The sequence below is a fragment of the Podarcis vaucheri genome (genome assembly GCF_965113315.1).
Source record: "Podarcis vaucheri genome assembly, chromosome: 3".
In the NCBI taxonomy this organism is placed as follows: Eukaryota; Metazoa; Chordata; class Lepidosauria; order Squamata; family Lacertidae; genus Podarcis; species Podarcis vaucheri.
In genome coordinates, this window is record NC_138761.1 from 98,446,894 (window position 1) to 98,463,495 (window position 16,602).

Genomic DNA, 16,602 nt, shown 5'->3' on the forward strand with positions numbered 1-16,602 from the left:
ATTTATTTTTAATGGCAGAAAATATAATAATTCTATTGCTGTTAATTTTTTTAAAAAGGTGTACAGCAGCTGAGCAACTGATGGCAGGATCGGCATTCACATTCCGGTATAAATATTATGCATATACTATTACGTATATTATATATAAACATATTACGCATATATGTTTTATTATGTTTTTATATGTGTTCAAAGCCACCCAGAGTGGTTGAGGCAACCAAGCCAGATGGGCAGGGTATAAATAAAATTATTATTATTAATGATGCTAATAAGGATTCAAACATAGATGTTTAGTACAGTGTTAGGCATGTAAAAAAGGTACAAATCCATTTAAAAATGGAATCCACTGTCTACCTACTACTTTGGCAAGTGCAGTAATATTTTGATAAATCTCAGAATGTAATAAATAGGTGCCTTTGTATCTCATTTCTAGCAAGGCACTATATGTTATCATTACAAACTGTGAACTTTCCAGATAGTGGATTGCCAGTACAAAGCCTGAGTATTACCGAGATAATGTATGTGAAGCACGTGGAATGTTCAAAAAGCGCTATATAAATGCTAAGCATGATTATTAGATTTCCAGATATCTACTGGCCTACTTGAACTGTCTTGATCCATCTGGTGATCAAAGCCTTTTAGCATCTAATAGGGTTTCAGGGTTGGCAGTTGAATATCAGTGCAAAACACACCATACATCATACCAATGGGGAAAGATAGAGTGGAAAATTGTGATCTGTATTCTTTACCAACTGGGGTTGGAACAAAATACTACTACTACTACAGAAGTATGACCACAGGAAACAATATCCCCAAATGTCAGTCACTTAACACTTAACAGTTTCCTTTATGTAAGGTCAAGGTCAAGGTATCCCTGACCATTAGGTCCAGTCGTGGTCGACTCTGGGGTTGCGGCGCTCATCTCGCTTTACTGGCCGAGGGAGCCGGCACACAGCTTCCGGGTCATGTGACCAGCATGACTAAGCTGCTTCTGGCAAATCAGAGCAGCACATGGAAACGCCATTTACCTTCCCACCATAGAAGTACCTATTTATCTATTTGCACTTTGACTTGCTTTCGAACTGCTAGGTTGGCAGGATTCCTTTATGTACCCCCCCCCCAAATGCATAGTACATAAAATATCCCATGAAATCTATCAGTTTTGCTATTGGGTGCAATTTATTTATTACTATTTTTTTAAATGCTTTATTGATTTAAAAAACTACACAACACAATGTAATCAACAGAAAGAAAAAATAAACATTCATTCCATAATTAGTGCTTGTTGTAGGTAACTGTTTGTAGTTGGTTTCAACATGACCTTTGGTCCCCCCACTGTGGTTCCCAAATTACATTCTTTGGGTGCTATTTATTACTATTTATTATTATTATTATTATTATTATTATTATTATTATTATTATTATTATGGTCCCAGCCCATTTTACCTTTTGGGATAACAAAATGATCCATAAAACACCTTGACTAAGACATATGCCAATAAATCTATAGCATTGCTTTCTGTCTAAGGCTAGCAAATGAGAATTACTGGGGTAGAGAGACGTCCCTATGGCAAACATAAGCACTTTTCTTCTGACACCGCACACATGGGTTTATTACGGGCCATTTTCCTAATATGAAATACATTGGCACTTGACACGGGGGAGCAAAATGTTGCAAACATTGTTTTTATAGTTCCCTCTATATTCCTAGTGGTCCCTTCCTTCGCCTCTACATAAAGCTCCTTTGCTTTTAATCAATCAGCTTCCAGTGGGGATGTGCAAACAGGAGGCAAACAAAAATAAATAAGAATTAAAAAATGTGGGCACATCCAACCGAGCCAATAGTGCTTGGATGAGTTTAACACTGGAGATATCTTAGCAGTATACAAAATGGCTCAGTCCTTTAAAGGACTTACTGTTACAGTAAGTGCCACACTTTTAACATTTTTTGGGGGGACAGGGGAATTCCAGTACTGCGTGCCCTTGACTACCCCCAGCAAAAAAGCACTGGAAGAGCTACTTATAAACACGCATCAAACTTGCCAGATTGGAAAGACTGTCTTTAAGTGAACTTCTATTTATGAAACTGCCCTGCATTTATCATATGCCTGACACTGCCAGCAAATGTCATGTTAGGATTTTCACAGTTTATTTCCCTCTTCTTCTATAATTGAATAAGATAAGCCCTCCATAGGAGAACAATATTGTTTCCCTCTTTAGTCTACACACACTTCGCAGACTGCTGTTTTTGCAAGAAATGATAATGTGGTACTATTAGAAAACCAGCAATCAGTAGAGTTCTGAGGTCTCTACATTTTACATACAAGTGAGATAGATAGCTAGCTAGCTAGCTAGCTAGATAGATAGATAGATAGATAAACAGAGAGAGAGAGAGGGAGGACTGGGGTACAGCCTGTTAAAATCCCTCAGAAGTGACATTGAGTTAGCCTAACCTTCTGCTTCACTAGGGCGGTGGGTCTGAGAGGTCACTGCACACCGCAGTAGAATGCATTTAACTGCCAGCAGCAGCCAGCTTCACCGACTGGATGCTACATACATTTCCACAGATTTCATTAAGTAAAAGAGTCCTGTCTGTCCATCATCTAGATCACTGTGTTATTTTTAATTGGCACAGAGAGTTGTCCGCCTCGCCTTTTTACATTAAGCCATCAATTCATTCCGACACTGTCCTTTTGTCAGTAACAAACAAGAAGCATAACACTTGGTTTTATTGCATTAATAATTCAACGTTGCCCATGCTTTTCTTTTTTAAAAAAAAATCAACAAAAATCCTCAGGTGACTATTGGGGCATTGAATCAGGCCACTAAAACGATCTCCAGTGAGTCAGCTCATCACGTTGCCTGGCAACCGCGGCCTGGATTGACAAAGGCAGGGCACCTTACCATTTCCCCCAACCCCTGCTCTCTCCCCACCACCACCTCCCTGCAAGAAATCAATATGACAGACTTGATGTTGGTGATGGGAGATTAGCTGAGGGAAGGCATCAAAATTGCCGGACGACTGCATTGCTGAAGAGAGTCTATTTAGAAGGCTCCCTCTAACTAGGTTACTTTTCTGCAGCTGTGTCATTATGTCCGTCCGTCCGTCCCCCAACCAGCCGCATTCATTAAAGTATTATTTACAAAGACATTATTTTGTATAGCATGTATGCCTCATTATAGAGCTGCCGCCTTTTTCTTCAATGATTTCATTTAGGGGCTGGGGCAGGGAATTTTTCCAGTCCCCATTTCACTAGCAACAGGATATCCTTCCCTCCCTCCTCCCCTTACTCAGCCACCTTCCCTTTTCACTCATTACTTGATTCCAATTTTCAAACAAATCTGAGAGGCTTTTAAATGAAGGTGTGCTGAGAACTGCCCATATTTCCTGCCATTGCTTTAGCCTCCCTCTCCAAGGTCTATCATGTTGGAATGCAAGGTAAAGCAGTGACAGTCAACCAAGCATCTAGGCCTCATGTAAAACATCCATGCATGTGCAGTTGAGTGTCCTGAACCCCTGGCCTACCTGGCAGCAAGTCAATATGTCAAGTTCCCAGTCCAGGGTCAATCTATGTGTCCAGTGTCCAAAGTCCTGCAGAGACTCTCATGCATCCAAGCTGAGGTCCAACATGGGCAGTTAAGTAGACACAGCCCTTCAGCTCTGCTTCCCTTTTATACTTTGCATGCTGACTGCAGCCTCTGGGCTTGAGGAGGCAAGGTGACCCTCACCTGTCCTGAGCCTACTCCAGCTGAGGAACCACACCCTTCCTTCCAGAGCTAGTGAGCCCCACCTGGCCATCGAGGGAGCAGGGCTGATTGCCCACAACCAAACAGCTACAAGGAAAAATGACATGTTTATTCTCCTATCTAGTGTGGCCCACACAAAGTCTAAGCTGTGGACACACTGTAACTTCAAAGCACATTTGAAGCACATTCTATCCCCTCAAATAATTTTGGGCACCGTAATTTACCCTACACAAATTTGCCGTTCCAAGCAACCCAGGCCTATAAATAATCTATGGCCTGTGAAAGTGTGGGGAAGTGGACTTTTATTATGATGATTATTTTACTATTACGCTGCCTGTCGTTATGTTTTTTATTATGTTTTTATCATTGATGTTCTGTAATGTGTTTTTAATGTTGAGCTCTTCTGATAAAGGGTGGTTTATAAATTGACTTAATAACAGCAGCAGCAACAAAACAACAACAACAACAACAACAACAACAACAACAACAACAACAACAACAAAGTACAGTGGTACCTTGGGTTAAGAACTTAATTCATTCTGGAGGTCCGTTCTTAACCTGAAACTGTTCTTAACCTGGGGGTACCACTTTAGCTAATGGGGCCTCCCGCTGCTGCCGCACGATTTCTGCTCTCATCCTGAAGCAAAGTTCTTAACCCTGGGTTAGCGGAGTCTGTAACCCGAACAATCGGTAACCCGAGGTACCACTGTACAGTTGATTCTTTGATGGGAAGAATGCGCTCTGAATGTGTGTTAAAGTTATGGTGTGTACATATAGCCTCAGACAGCAGAGTAGAGATGACCAGAGCCCTTCACACTCCTGAAGAGGCAAACTGTGGCACACTTTTTAAAAAAGTGGCTTTTCTCTTTGGCAGTAAGAACCGCTAAAGTTCTTTGCAATAAAAATAAATTAAAATAAAGTGAAAGCAAAGTTTGAAACACACATTTCCCTTCTCTGCACGCATTCTGAGACAAACCCTGGTCACAGCAGCCCCTTCTCCTTCATTACCTATCACGATAAATACACACAGTCAAGAGTTTCCATGATGCTCTCGGGCAATAGTCCATTTAGACCTAGCATCTCATCATCTTCCACATCAGAGACAACGTATGTGGCTGAGGCTCTGAGCAATTTGAGTATAATCAACTCCCTACCACCATTCGCACTGGGAAGCCTTTCGCGCATGACTGTATTTTCAGGTGACTTAAGAGCCCATTTTCTTCTTTCCTCTCATGAGCAGTTGCCCCTTCATGTGAAGTTAGCATAAAGCAGAATGGATGAAAGCACAGCAAAGAGCCATTTAACATTCAAATACAAATCTCTGAACTCTGATATCACAGTATTTGTCCAGCTCAGCTGAAGCTGCACCTGAAAACTTCACATTTCCTTTCCAGAGAGATATATTTTTTTTGCTGGGAAAGCATAATTTGTTTATGCTCAAAAAGCAGTTGCATTTACAGCCGGCTGTCATAAAACATTACATTTCATTGCACTTCAGAGGACTGTAGACTATGGTTTTCAAAATACCTGCAGAATATTCCTTCCCCTGACAGAAAAAAGGTGCTATTTGGTCTACATATATATATATAAAAAATTAAAAATCCAGTAGCACCTTAGAGACCACTAAGTTTGGTCTTGGTATAAGCTTTTGTGTGCATGCACACTTCTTCAGATACAAATTGGTCTTCATATTTCATCGAAAGGAGGAGCAGGGAAAGTTGCTATGATAAAGCCAAACCTGAGAGCCAAGCACATGCATATCTCTTCCAATGAAATTGGTTTACTTCAATGCCCTAAATGTTGGCCGCATCATTCGCAAACAAATTACAAATTTAGTGCAATTTGAGACTTTTGGGGGTGATTGTGCCTACCAATCCAAATTCTACCATGCTGCCACTGAACATGCCACCAGCTTATCCTGGAAGAACCTGCTCGTTCTAGAAGAAATATTTCACATGATGTATTTACAGTATATCAACATACCTAGGCCTTATCCTAGTAGGTTCAGCATTCTTCGCAAGACTGCATTTCAATATTATGAGCACTATCTGGCTTTGATTCTTTCAGTGCCTTATCCCACCTCCAGTGGTTGTTCCTTCTTGAGGTTGTCCTTTGCAAAGTTTAGGAGCAGGATATGGAGGAACATAGGAATCTGGCTTATACCAAGATAGACCATAGGTCCATCTATGTCACAGTCCGGTTCATGAGCGGTCAAAGTCCCGGCTGGGGACATCGGGACTGGGAGCAAGATGGCAGGGTGGGAGCAGGAACGGGAATCCAGAAGCCAAGAGTCTGAGGATCAAGAAGCAAGATGTCACAAAGTCAAGGGTTTGAGGATCAAGAAGCAAGGAGCCAAACGCAGCAAGGCAGGAAATGTGTTGCTGTGGCAAAGAGCCGAAGGTAAATGATGACCTTATATCCCTTCTCAGCTCTTGCCACCAGGTGCTGTGAGTTACCAATTGGCCCAACCTGTGCAGCCGCACCTTGCCTCTTCAGAACAAACTTAGGAAGGCCCCAGTCCTGCAAAGTCCTACTGGTCACAGGGCCTGGCTCCTGCACACACTCCTGACAATCTAGGTCAGTATTTTCTACCCTGAGGGGTGGAAGATCTCTAGGGTTTCTGGCAGAAACTCTTCCCAGCCCTACTGGGGAACATCAGGGATTGCACCCAATATGTTCTGCATGCAAGGCCAATGCTGTGCTTTGGGCCTTCCCATACTTTGTCTCCACCAGTGCCTACCCATATACGAAAGTTATGATGAGACTCTTCTCCAGATGTCCCACGGCAGGCAACTACTGGGCAGAGCCTTTTCGGTGGTGACACCCTGTCTTGGAAGAGGCTCGCCTGGAGCCAAATGTCCTCCTTGTGCCATGTGAGCAACCCTGCAAAGCTTTTAGCTTCTATTGATTTATTTCACTCTAGCTCATGTCATAAAGGACGCGGGTGGCGCTGTGGGTTAAACCACAGAACCTAGGGCTTGTCGATCAGAAGGTCGGCGGTTCGAATCCCTGTGACAGGGTGAGCTCCTGTTGCTCAGTCCCAGCTCCTGCCAACCTAGCAGTTCGAAAGCACATCAAAGTACAAATAGATACATTGGTACTGCTCCGGCAGGAAGGTTTCCATGCGCTGCTCTGGTTCGCCAAAAGTGGCTTAGTCATGCTGCCCACATGACCCAGAAGCTATATTCCGGCTCCCTTGGCCAATAAAATGAGATGAGCGCCGCAACCCCAGAGTCAGCCACAACTGGACCTAATGGTCAGGGGTCTGACCAGTACCTTTAGCTCATGTCATGTGTTTTTATGCTGCTTTATAGAACTGCTGTTTTTATAGGTTTTATTGCATGTTTTCTTTTCTTATACATCTTTCTATATACACCAGCATGGCAATTTGATTGAGGTGCATGATGCAAATTCTAACAACGTTAGGAGGACATACAGATAAACAGTAAAAAGTGTTGTGAAAGGAGGACTGAACTCATAGAATTAAGTGTTGTTGTTCATCATCATCATCATCATAGGATTAAGGGGCTAAACTAAGTTTCTTTTTTTAAAAAAGCATTCCCTCCAGGTGTTGTTAGTTGTCAGCTCACAGACAATATGGTGAATGGTCAGAGATTATGGGTGTTGTAATATGGAAGACCATCAGTTCCCCACCCCTGTTCTAGGCATTACAAATAGAGCCATTTGGGGTACATTTGCCATGATGTAGTAAATCTGAACTGCAATGTGAAAAGACTTGTCCCTGCTGAGAACGTAACCCACACTGCAGCAGAGGCGGTTTTAGGGTAGTGTGACTGCTCCGGTTGTGCTAGGCACTGCCCTGCAGGGGGCGCCCAAACACTGCTGTAGAATGGAGCACGAGAGGCGAGGGCACCTCATTTTAGCATTGCACAGAGTGCTGCTGAAATTTGAGAGCCCAAAGACTGTCACTGATTCTACTTACAGATGGGTAGCCGTGTTGGTCTGCCATAGTCAAAATAAAAAAATTCCTTCCTGTAGCACCTTAAAGACCAACTAAGTGTATCTGAAGAAGTGTGCATGCACACGAAAGCTTATACCAAGAACTAACTTAGTTGGTCTTTAAGGTGCTACAGGAAGGAATTTTTTTATTTTGACTGATTCTACTGTACTTGCTTAGCAAAAGGTAAGCCCACTGAACTCAGCAGGACTTGGGGCTTATCCAGACGTCTGCTTCTTCGGCTGCTATCCCCCTGGAAAACTCAATTTTTACTGCTGAATCAGAGCAAACATCAATCAGGTTTTCCTTGGGTTGCTGTTTCCTCTGATTCAGCACTAAAGAACGGGTTTTCCCAGGGATTTTGGCAAGGCAAAACCACTCTGCCCTAGGCTCTCTGGGCACAGGGCAATCAAAGTGTAGATGAGCCCTTAGTCCATGAATAAACATATTTCAGAATGGGCTGCTGATCAGAAATTCAAAATTAAACAATACCTACATTGGCCCCCTGTACATTTCTGAGCACAATTCAAAGTGTTGGTGCTGACTTTTAAAGCCCTAAATGGCCTCGGTCCAGTATACCTGAAGGAGCGTCTCCACCCCCATCGTTCATCCCAGACACTGAGGTCCAGCTCTGAGAGCCTTCTGGCAGTTCCCTCACTGTGAGAAGCAAAGTTACAGGGAAACAGGCAGAGGGCCTTCTCGGTAGTGGCACCTGCCCTATGGAACACCCTCCCATCAGATGTCAAGGAGAACAACAACGACCTGACTTTTAGAAGAAATCTGAAGGCAGACCTGTTTAGGGAAGTTTTTAATGTTCGATTCTATTTTTAATATTCTTTTGGGAGCCTCCCAGGGTAGCTGGGGAAACCCAGCCAGATGGGCGGGGAAATAATAATAATAATAATAATAATAATAATAATAATAATAATAATAATAATGTCTAGCTAAACAAAACCTCATGAAGGTTGTGTGTGTCTTTATTTTATTTTATTTTTAAACTAATACAGTGGTACCTCGGGTTACATACGTTTCAGGTTACATACGCTTCAGGTTACAGACTCCGCTAACCCAGAAATAGTGCTTCAGGTTAAGAACTTTGCTTCAGGATGAGAACAGAAATTGTGCTCTGGCGCCGTGGCGGCAGCAGGAGGCCCCATTAGCTAAAGTGGTGCTTCAGGTTAAGAACAGTTTCAGGTTAAGAACGGACTTCTGGAACAAATTAAGTACTTAACCTGAGGTACCTCTGTATTTGGTATCTTAGAGCAAAGACATTTCTCCAACACTCCGGAGAAAATAAGGACTATCTGCACTCATAGATTTTTCCTTTGATCTTTAATCCAAATGAGAGTCTTGTGGTAAGTTAAAGAAGAGAAGACATTTGGTTTCCAGAAAGTGAAGAAAGATATTTGTGGGGACAGGAGAGTGCCGAAGAAATGGGGGGGGGGGCGAATGATGATACTTGCAAGCAATAATGGGAATGTGCATAGAGAATGGCTTGGCCTCCTTTGGGAGGTTCAATGAATTTTCCAGTAAACCTCCATTTGTGCAGAACATATTACTCTTTTAACCAGAAAATGCAAGACTTTAGTTTAATCAGCTTTTCATTCCACCCACCACCACCCCTTCCTCTGCTATTAATTCAGAAAGAAGGGATACCAGTATCACATCGTGGCAAATTAATAGGTATAGATAAAATCTTCTATAAATATTCATTACATCTCATTATTGTAAATTAATGAGTAAGATTTTTAGAATTAAGGGTAGTCTCATTTAAAGACACGCATCACTTTTTGCACATACTAAGCTTTCAGAATAAATGACTCCAGAGGAAAAGGACTAGTTCACCACAGAGCCGGCGCACGTGATCTCACAGTTACTTCTTCGTAAGATGAAGTAAAGGGCTCGTTCCTTTTCTGAAATGGAGAGTAATATATGGTATGTGCATGAATATGATCGGCCCAATTGCCTGCTGCAACTGAAGCTTAGCATATTCCACTCCACTGAATAAACTGAAACTGCTCCCACAAACATGTCACCACCAATGCTGGTACTTCATCTGGCACTGTGACAACTGTAGAGGTCACTCCAAAGTCAAGCAGCTTTATGCTCAAAGTGTGTACCAGTTGCGCACCTAAAAAGCTGCTGCTGTTAAATTCCTAGAATCATAGCATTGTAGAGATGGAAGGTACCCCAAGGGTCATCTAGTCCAGCCCCCTGCAATGCAGAAATCTCAGCCTCCAATGAAAGAGAGTCGACTGTCAAACTGCTTTTGCATGTCGAGGTCCCCGAGACACCCCCCAATAAGACACAATTGACACATGATTTTTAGTTTAAGGTTTTTGGCATAGTTTTGGCCACAACTTTATTAAAATTGCAAGCAATGTGAGTGGTTGCTTAGGGATTGTAATCTGACCCCGCACGGGGACAGACTGACATTCGCCCGCGAAGTCAGAAAGGGAAAACATACTGAGGAGAGAGACGGGACTGGGTATCATGCCTCACCTCTCCTCAAATGCTCCCAGGGGCTCTTGCGTGGCCCTAGCCCCTTGCCAGGGGTTCGGACAAGAGCATGGCGAGCCCCTGGGTTCCTTTAACAGAATACCCTTGCAGCAGCAGCATTTTGCAGGGGCAGGCACAGCCAATCCATTCCCCTCCACCAACCAACTCCTAAACCAATGCCTAACCCCAACCTTACACGTTGTGACAATTTGCTACACAGTAGGCAAAAACCAAATGGCACCAGTCAAATGGACAAAATTCCTACTGGGCCCCTGCCCCAAAAGAAGACAACCCCATGACAGGCATAGCAAGGTCAAGTGAACAACCTGAAAATAGGGACGGAGGGAGGGAGGGTGGTCCGATGGGTGCAGCGAAAAAAGGAAGCTCAATGTTGCACGCAGGATATTTAAAGGCTAAGGCTGTCAATCACAAAATGGCAACATATAAATCTCCCCAGCAACAGGAAGCCCAATTGATAATGGTGACCAAACTCTTTTTCCCGCCCAGCAACAGTGGGTGTCTTGTTGGCCCCCACTGCAACACGTGCTCTCCATGAAGACACACTTTACCGTCAGACAGTTCTTCCTGATGTTTAGTCAGAATCTCCTTTTTGTAACTTGAAGCCAGGGGTTCAAGTCCTGCCCTCCAGAGCAGCAGAAAACAAGCCTGTTCTTTCTTCTATGCGGCAGCCCTTGGAATATTTGAAGATGGCTAAGACATCTCCTCTCAGTCTCCTCTTTTCAACCGTTCCTCATAATGCCTGGTTTCCAGGCTTTGAATCATCTTGGTTGCCCTCCTCTGCACACATTCCAGCTTGTCAACATCCTCCTTAAATTGTGGTGCCCATAATTTGACACAGTACTCCAGGTGTAGTCTGACCAAGGCAGAATAGAGTGGGACTATTACAGAATAGAGTGGGCCTAGAATAGGATTAACCTTTTTTTGCTGCTGCATCACACTGCTGACTCACGTTAAGCTTGTGGTCCACTAAGACCCCTAGTTCCTTTTCACATGTACTGCTAGTAAATCAGATGCAGATAATCCAGAAAGAGGACTGTTGCATTTGCTCGAACGATACAAAACGTGTGAAACTCAATACATATGGGAAGAGAAATATAAAAGCCCCATTTCATTTGTGAAGCTTCACTTTAAGGGTGATCGTACATGTCAGGGGTTCAGGAGCAGAGGCGAGGGCAAGGGAGGAAACAGAGAGCGAGGGGGAGGAGGCAGAAGAAAGGATGAGTGACGACGACGACCCGAGATCTCCGAGTCTGTCCAGTGAATCAGAAGATTCACAAAGAGGAGCACCAGTGGCAAGGGCAAGGGGGGAGACTAGGGGGACACCCCAGGAAGAAAGAGCCAGAGGGGACTCAGAGGGGAGCAGTTGGAGATCGGGACCTACGTCACCGCCAGAGAGTAGGGAAGAGGAAGAGCGCCTGGGAACTAGCGCTGGCAGCTCACAACAGGAGGGAGGGCACGAGTCAGGAGTGGCCACACCTTCATCGGGGAGCGAAGTGACGGTTAGACGGAAAGTGGAAGGTTGGGTGCGCGCGCCAAGTTCAAATGCACAGGAAGGTGGCGCAGTAGGCAGCCCGGAAAGAGAGCCAGGTCCTAAAGCCCGGCGCAAGGAGACAGGGGAGTCAGGGGGGTCAGCGTCAGAAGAATCCCGGAAGGGAGAGACCCAGGGGGGCAGAGGGACCCAGAGGAGAACTGTCAGGCGGAAAAGGTGGAGCAGGGCTAGGATATTAAGTTGGTGCGCAAGGGGCGGAGACTCAGAAGGAGCTTCGCCGACCTAAGCATAAGGCGTAGGGTTGCACGCAGCAGCTCAAGAATGGAGACTGTAACTCAATAAAGACTTTTAATCAACAACCGCTGGCTAGCGTGATCCTCTGTGAGCTAGGATCTGGAAGTAACCCTGACAGTAAGCTCCTTCTCATCAAATTGTGGACATCCACGACCTCGCGGAGAGGAGGGGAAGCGGGTGCCTACAAGAAAGCTCACGAACGGTAGACAATATGACGGCCGAACAGCAAATAACGGAACTCAGAGACGTGGTTTCACGACTGACTGCCGAGGCGGTGGCGTCCAGGAAGAGAGAGGAGGACGCAGCGGCCGCCTACAGGGATCTCCAGGTCAGGTTGGACGTGCTTACGAAGCAGGGGCAACAGACACCCAAATCAGAGGGGATTGGGTTGGGGAGACGCACAGGCAGTCTGGTCTCGCACTTCGATGGGAATTTGCAACAGTACCCCAATTTTAGAGCAGACGTAATGTGTGCACTACAACTACTGCACAAAGACTTTAGAGATGAACAAGAGAAAGTGGGGTTCATCATGTCCCATTTGCATGGAGACGCTAAAGCATGGCTGCGCAATTTGTGGAGGGATAAGGATCCTGCGCTCCAAAATGCGGACGCCTTTATTAAAGCGATGGATGGCTGTTTTTTATCAAGAATTGACGTGGATCTTGCCCGAAGGGAGGTGCACGGACTAAGACAAGGGAGGGCCAGCGTACGGCAATATCATGCCCGCTTTTTCGCTTTGGTCAGTGCCCTGGAATGGGACAGAGATTCGGCTCCCGTCAGAGACCTTTTTTGTTTTTTTTTTGTTTTTTTATAATATTTTTTATTAATTTTACAAAAGTTTTTATAACAGACAAACACAAAAAAGAAAACAAACAAACAAACAAGTATAATTTCATAATGTCATTTCATAAACTTCTTTCCTCGGACTTCCCCATACCTCCCCTTTCTGCATCCTCATGTCCAAATTTTATAGCAACTTATAAATGTTTTTTCCAACTCTAATTCATCATAGTCCTTTCTTATTCTAATCTTATATTACTGCAACCCTTTCTCTCTATAGAATCTCGACATTCTAAACTTCATCAAGTTTATAGTAGTCCTTAAGATAAATCTTGAATTTCTTCCAATCTTCTTCCGCAGTCTCCTTTCCCTGGTCTCGAATTCTGCTCGTCATTTCCGCCAATGTCATATAGTCAATCACTTTCATCTGCCATTCTTCCACGGTGGGTAGATCTTGTGTCTTCCAATACTTTGCGATCAGTATTCTTGCTGCTGTTGTTGCGTACATAAAGAAAGTTCTATCCTTTTTTTGCACCAATTGGCCGACAATGCCCAAGAGAAAGGCCTCTGGTTTCTTAAGAAAGGTATATTTAAATACCTTTTTCATTTCATTATATATCATCTCCCAGAAGACCTTAATCTTCGGGCATGTCCACCAAAGATGATAAAAAGTACCTTCAGTTTCCTTACATTTCCAGCATTTATTGTCAGGCAAATGGTAAATTTTTGCTAGCTTAACTGGGGTCATGTACCACCTGTATACCATTTTCATCACATTTTCCTTTAAGGCACTACATGCCGTAAATTTAATTCCGGTGTTCCACAACCTTTCCCAGTCAGCAGACATAATATTATGACCAATGTCCTGTGCCCACTTAATCATAGCTGATTTAACTATTTCATCTTGTGTGTTCCATTTCAACAGCAAGTTATACATTCTTGACAAATTCTTAGTATTGGGTTCTAGCAGTTCTGTCTCGAGTTTTGATTTTTCCACCTGGAAGCCAATTTTCCTGTCTTGTTTAAAAACCTCCGTTATTTGATAATAGTGGAGCCAATCTTGTACTTTGGGTTTTAGTTTTTCATGGCTCTTTAATTTCAGTTTCTCTCCATCCTGTTCTAAAATCTCACAATACTTTGGCCATCCGACCTCCATATTAACTTTCTTATGGGCCTTCGCCTCTAAGGGTGACAACCATCTAGGGGTTTTGTTTTCCAACAGGTCTTTATATCTCATCCAAACATTGAACAACGCTTTCCTTACAATGTGATTTTTAAAGGCACTATGCACTTTGATTTTGTCATACCATAAATATGCATGCCAACCGAATGCGTTATTGAAACCTTCTAAGTCCAAGATATCTGTATTCTCGAGGAGCATCCACTCTTTCAGCCAGCAGAATGCTGCTGCCTCATAGTACAATTTTAAGTCCGGCAGGGCAAATCCCCCTCTTTCTCTTGCATCTGTTAATATTTTATATTTTATTCTGGGCTTTTTGCCCTGCCAGACAAATTTCGCAATATCTTTCTGCCACCTCTTGAAACAGTCCATCTTGTCAATAATCTGCAAAGTTTGAAACAAAAATAACATTCTAGGCAATACATTCATCTTAATTACTGCAATTCGGCCTAACATTGATAATCTCAAATTTGACCATATTTCTAAGTCTTTTTTAATTTCTAACCAACATTTTTCATAATTGTCCTTATATAAATTCAAATTTTTAGATGTTAAATTAACCCCTAGGTATTTCACCTTCTTAACCACCATCAAACCCGTCTCTTCTTGAAACTTATTCTTCTCCATATCTGTCAGATTTTTCCCTAAGACTTTAGTTTTTTGTTTATTCAATTTAAATCCAGCTACCTGGCCAAATTGTTGAATTATCTCCAACACCTTTTTCGTGCTAGTGTATGGCTCTTGTAAAGTCAGAACTAAGTCATCTGCGAAAGCCCTTAACTTGTAATGTTTTGCTCCGACCTGTACACCTTTAACTTGCTGGTCCTCTCTAATCATGTTCAGCAACACCTCCAGGACCGAAATAAAAAGCAATGGGGAAATTGGGCACCCCTGTCGTGTTCCTTTTTCTATCTTAAGTTCCTCAGTTATTACATTGTTTACAATCAACTTAGCTTTTTGTTCGGAATATATTGCACCCATACCATTCTCAAAACCTTGTCCTACCCCCATCCCATGAAGGTTCTTTTTCATAAAACTCCAAGAAATGTTGTCAAAGGCTTTCTCCGCATCCACAAATATCAAAACTGCTTTAGTATTTATGTTCACCTCTAACTTTTCCAAAATGTCTATTATATTCCTAACATTGTCTGAGAGGTGTCTCTTTGGGAGAAAGCCTGCTTGGTCTCTATGAATCTTTTCCATCAATACTCTTTTGAATCTTTTTGCTAAAATGTCTGCAAAAATTTTGTAATCCACATTGAGTAACGAGATTGGGCGGTAGTTCTTCAATTGAGTCTTTTCAGTCTCTGTCTTTGGTATGAGCGAAATATATGCTTCTTTCCACGATTCAGGTGCCTTTTTTCCCTCTAAGATCTCATTACAGACATCCTTTAACGGTTGTATCAACCATTCCTTTAACGATTTGTAATATCTGGAAGTCAGTCCATCTGGCCCTGGAGATTTGCCCAATTGCATGTCCTGAATGGCACCCTCTATCTCTTGTTCTGTTATTCTCTGGTTTAGATCCACCTTACTTTGAGGAGAGATTTTTTGTAATCCATGTTTATTAAGGAATTTATCTATGTCTTCTTCATTTTGTAATCCTTGGGAATAAAGTTTTTTGAAATAACTCACAAAACAGTTTCTTATCTCATTTGGTTTAGATATGGTCCTTCCATCCACTTCCAAACTTGAAACTGTATTTAATTTCTGTCTTTTCTTGAGTTGCCATGCCAAGAGTTTGCCACATTTGTCTGCCGACTCAAATGTCTTTTGTCTCATTTGCTTTATTTTCCACTCTATCTCTTGGTTCATCAATTCCATATATTGTGTTTGATACAATTTAATCTCCCTCAAAATCTCCTGGGACTTTGGTTTTGACCTTAATTTTTTCTCTCCTTCTTTTATCTTTTCCAAAATTTTTTCTCTTTTCTCCTTCTGCTTTCTCTTCTTTATTGAGTTTTGTTGAATCAAAAACCCTCGCATCACAGCTTTACTTGCGTCCCAGATCACTCTTCTTTCCACATCGCCCCCGTCAGAGACCTTTTTTGGGAGGGCTTGAACAGCTCGGTGAAAGATGAGATTGCGAGGGGGGAGAGACCCCGGACCACGCAGGAGATCGTTCAGAGGGCGCTGGCGGTGGGAGTGCGGCTGGAAGAACGTCCGTGGAGCAGGGACGAAGGGCGCAGCGGGCGCGAACCAGCCAGGGGCTCCTCCTTCCTTCCCAGAGAAGCAGCGCGTGCGCAATCCACGCCCCCAACAGGGGGAGGGGTGGAACCGATGGAGGTTGGGAGTGCAAGGGCTCAGTCAGCAGCCAGAGCCCTAGCACCGGCAGCAGTGAAAGCGAAGCCTCCTAGAGGGAACAGGAAGTGTTACATCTGCGAGGATCCAGGCCATTTGGCGAAAGAGTGCCCCCGGAGGCTCCACAAGCACACTGCAGCCTCAGCAATGGTGACTGCAGCAACGCAGCAAGGAGAACCACAGCAGGGAAACGACGATGTCTGGCTGGAAGAGGAGGCACTGGGGCCCAGCCAGACGTGTCAGTGAAGCAGTCCCCAGAGATTTTACCGCCCATGGACCCCCTCCCGCCCAAGCCAGTAGTGAGGCTCACCGCATCGCTCCAGCTACCCAATG

General features: G+C 43.5%; 2 long non-coding RNA genes across 2 annotated transcripts in view; one reads left to right on the forward strand and one right to left on the reverse strand.

Annotated features, from left to right (window-relative positions):
• The window catches only part of LOC309528344, a 1,081,412-nt gene that overhangs the window by 731,394 nt on the left and 333,416 nt on the right, over positions 1-16,602 (forward strand). The window contains exon 2 of the long non-coding RNA XR_014217689.1: positions 857-1,043. This is a non-coding gene — a long non-coding RNA (uncharacterized lncRNA). The remainder of the gene's footprint in view (positions 1-856; positions 1,044-16,602) is intronic.
• Positions 1-16,602, reverse strand: part of LOC309528343 — a 414,681-nt gene that overhangs the window by 273,980 nt on the left and 124,099 nt on the right. The gene's annotated exons all lie outside the window — the stretch shown is intronic.